General features: G+C 39.7%; 1 non-coding gene across 1 annotated transcript; it reads right to left on the bottom strand.

The window, feature by feature from the left end:
* Positions 1-1,922: 1,922 nt before the first annotated feature.
* On the bottom strand, positions 1,923-1,994 carry TRNAP-UGG (transfer RNA proline (anticodon UGG)). Its single transcript has one exon. It is a non-coding gene; the product is annotated as a tRNA-Pro (tRNA).
* Positions 1,995-3,863: the final 1,869 nt, after the last annotated feature.

Here is a 3,863-nt window from a genome sequence, read left to right as displayed (position 1 = left end):
AAAATGACCATCTGCCCCAAAAATAAATGTCTAACTCCACACTTCAGATGAACTCTGGTAATTCAGGATCCCTTTTCTGTGGCAAATTCGGTTTAATTCACAAACTTACATTAGAAAAACAAAAACTAAACAGTTAAACAGTTCTGGTAAAACAGAGCTTTTCGTAACCTCCATTCAGTAGTCAAGAATTAGCAAGGAAAACACCATTTCCCATTTTTTAATTGATGCTTATGCCAAAATGCCTCAGGTATGTACAACCCCAAACAAAAGTCTCTGGGGAATTTAAGCCTCAGGAAATACACTCTCCTGGGCAAAATGTGGTTTCCTGGAGTCAGTAGTTCTATTGCAGAATACTGGATGTTAACTCTGTTAATAAGAAAACATTCTTCAAATGAAAAATGACTTGTTAAACCACTTTTATGTCACTTTTTTTTTTCAGTAACACATTAAAGTAAACAAACCTAAGATGTTAAATAAAATAAGAAAACCACTACACCTGCAGAGTTTTACCAGCTCACATTACAAAGTCCTCTCTGAAGTGGTCAGTGAGCCGTTTCCATTACAAACAGCAAGTGTTCTTGAAACCGATTCAGAGGGTCAAATTAGGCAGATTACATCAGAGTATATTTCCCTGCAGCATCAGGACTTTTTAAAACACCTGCCTGACATATTTCAACCGCAGCAGAGAAACACAGCATTGACTGGCTTCAGGAACTGCAGGAGCCTTGAAAGAAAGTGCTGGTGTGTGTATATATATTTTAATTAGATCAAATCTGTTTGCTGCTTGTGCTTTTCTTTTTAAATGCAAAACAATGCTATTATGCAGTGACAAACAAGTCAAAAGCTGCACTGACTAAAGTTACGATTAGGTATTGTCCACCTCATACCAAATATTAATCATTCACTATCCAAGCACTCAGCTGGAGATTTGGTAGTCCAAATGTTACAAGTCAGTCTTTACTTCAATAGCAGTGATAGGTCTTGTAGATTAAGGGAAAAGCAGTCGATGCAGTTCAGATTTATCAAAAGCAGCACACAGAGCATTGAGGTCAGGAGTAGGAGTAACTTGATTTAGGAGTGTTTTGATTTTATCTTTCAGAGCATTTCTTAGTCTCGACACACACGCAAAGCTGGGTAGAAACCCTGCTGATATCAATGACCAAGCTGATATCAATGTTTCCTACACAGAGCGGTTCTGCTTTGGTTCTGTCCCAGCTACGGCCCTATTCAATATTTTGAGTAATTCCTGTGATGGAAGAGGCAGTATTCTTAAACACACAGCTACCGATAAGCCGAGAAGAGGTGCAATGGGACTAAGCTGCCACTCGGATTTAGATGAAATAATGGGACCTGTAGTTTCAGCAATCAGCTCTCATACTGCTCTCTATAGTAAACACACAAGTGAGTAACAAGAAATGATGCAAAAGATAAAGCTCTACCTTGCAGTAACAACATCTTAAATTGAGCTGAAAAAGCTTCTAGCAGATTTGTTTCTCTTACTTTTCCTCAGAGGCTTCAAAGTAAACTAGACTGCTCCTTTTCAGTCTTTATATAGAGCACAGGTAAATTTTCATGCTCGCATGCTATGATTTTCAAAGAGCATTCAGACATTTCAGATCTATTGATCCTAGAAAATTTGTAGACTGGACATTGAACATCATTGTTTTGAAAGAGCCTTTTAAATATCTCACCTTTAGATATAGGTGCTACTGAGACAACTCACTGGAACAGCACATAACCTTCCTCAGCTGAAAACACCGCCTTTCAGATCCCCATACATCCAAACGCCATTAGGCAACTACCCTCTTTGGTCAGTATTTGAAAATATGGCCAACACAGAATGGTTGTTGTTGGAAGGGACCTCTGGAAATCATCTAGTCCAACCCTCTGCTCAAGCAGGGTCACCTAGAGCAAGAGAAGGAGGGCTCGTCCGGGAGTTGAACCCGGGACCTCTCGCACCCAAAGCGAGAATCATACCCCTAGACCAATGAGCCACTCTTGGGATGAGGAAATACTTGAGAGCTGCAATGTTTTCAGTACATAGCTTTTTTAATAAGCTGAACATGCTTCATTTTACTAATACCACAAATTTGCAGTGATCCTATTATCATGGCCACAAAGTAAGAGCAAGAGATTACCAGGGTTTTTTTTTTTTTTTGATAGCAGGTAATCAGAAGAATGAAAGACAAAGATGACCCCTATTTTGTGGATAAGGGAGAACAAGGCATTTTCTCCTTTTACTCTTGATGCCCACTTAATCTCCTCATATTTTTAACAATTCAGAGTTTACTCCATACTAAGTGATGCTCTTTAGCATCTCTGAAGAACTTACAGCATTCATTCAAGCCATCACTTTGGTACAAGCTGGACTCCCTACACAGTTACACAGCTGCAGCCCCATACAACTAGTAAACTAAGATGCTTTCGCCTTTTGGATGCACCAACAGGGTACATACAACAGGAAATGGAAGTTACAGCTGGAGCTGATGAGATCATGGGTTTGCAAATCAATCAAGAATGAGGAAAGACAAGGCACAAACATACAATATTTTGTACTTTAAGTGCAGACTGCATAGAGTACTAGAGAAGAATGCTGATAGGGTCCAAGTAGTCATTTAGTTGGCCATCTGCAAAGGCAGGAGAGAGAGTCACAAATCTCACTGGATATGGTACTTCAAGCACACAGTTCCTTTCACAAACCACTTTGTGGAGTTCAATGTGTGCAGGAGCAGTTTTCTCACATCACTAAAGGACAGGAAAATGTTGAAAGGACAAATGCATTGCTGAAGTAACCAGGAGTCCAGGAGCTGTCAAAATAGCAGAAATCTCTCTCTCAGCTATATAAAAGAACACAGAAACAATAATTGTGGGGTGGAGGGGCAGGAGGACCAGGCCGATTTCTTTTCACTGGATACCAGGTCTGGGGTTACTATATCACAAAAGCTGCCAAATGGATACCTGCGACTTTCCTCTTAATAAGCTGCCAGTTGAACACATTGGCTGGCAAAGTGTACTACAACCAAGGAACACAAGCATTTGATCATAAAGCCATGTGTAACCTATAGCTCACTTCTTAAAACACACCTTTAGATGTTCAACCCACATTTATAAACAAAAGATTCCTCCTCAGAAATAAGACCCCTCAGCAGGTCAACCTGTATCTGTGTATGAGAGCATCAAAACACAAGCAACTTTACTGAAAACAATCTGAACAATACACTGAAAGAAGGTAAGAAACAAGTGTTTAAGTTTAAAGGGAACTTATTCTCAAAAAAAAAAACTACCCTTCAGAAGGGTATCCTTATGTCAATGTAAGCTAATGTATTTCTCAGATTCTTCCTAAAAACCTTTACTAGTTAAGAAAGAAAAAGTTGCTAAGCCGTTTCCTCATGTTAGCAGCCCCAGAAGTCTAAGCGTGGGTAAGAGCGTCTTCAAGAAGCAATCTCTGCTACCATTTCTCTTCCACTGCAACATAAGGGTCCAAGGGGAACACAGTTGCCATTTTGCACCTATTTGGCACAGTGAAAGGAGTTAGTTAAGTCTCACACTTTGTATTAGCAGTGCAGCAGCTTGCCAAGGAACATGCAAAGCAAGACCACCTGATGTAGCATTGCCAATTGACGACTACACACCCAGTTAGTATATTCAGAAAGATCCAGATAAGCTTGACAGGTATCACACTTTCTAAACAACCAATTTTTCTACCTTTACTTTAAATGCTCCCATTAGTTTTGCTTTTTCTGTTCACTGTATTCATTGCCTTCCTGGTTCAGAGGACTCCATTAGGTATTCCCATTTGCTCTCTTCCATCTGAATAAGTGAACACAGGTAGTAGTTGTAGTAAGTGTTAACAACTGTTCAGA

This window comes from Rhea pennata, chromosome 14 (genome assembly GCF_028389875.1).
Source record: "Rhea pennata isolate bPtePen1 chromosome 14, bPtePen1.pri, whole genome shotgun sequence".
Classification (NCBI taxonomy): Eukaryota; Metazoa; Chordata; class Aves; order Rheiformes; family Rheidae; genus Rhea; species Rhea pennata.
This window is presented reverse-complemented; position numbering and strand designations above follow the sequence as displayed.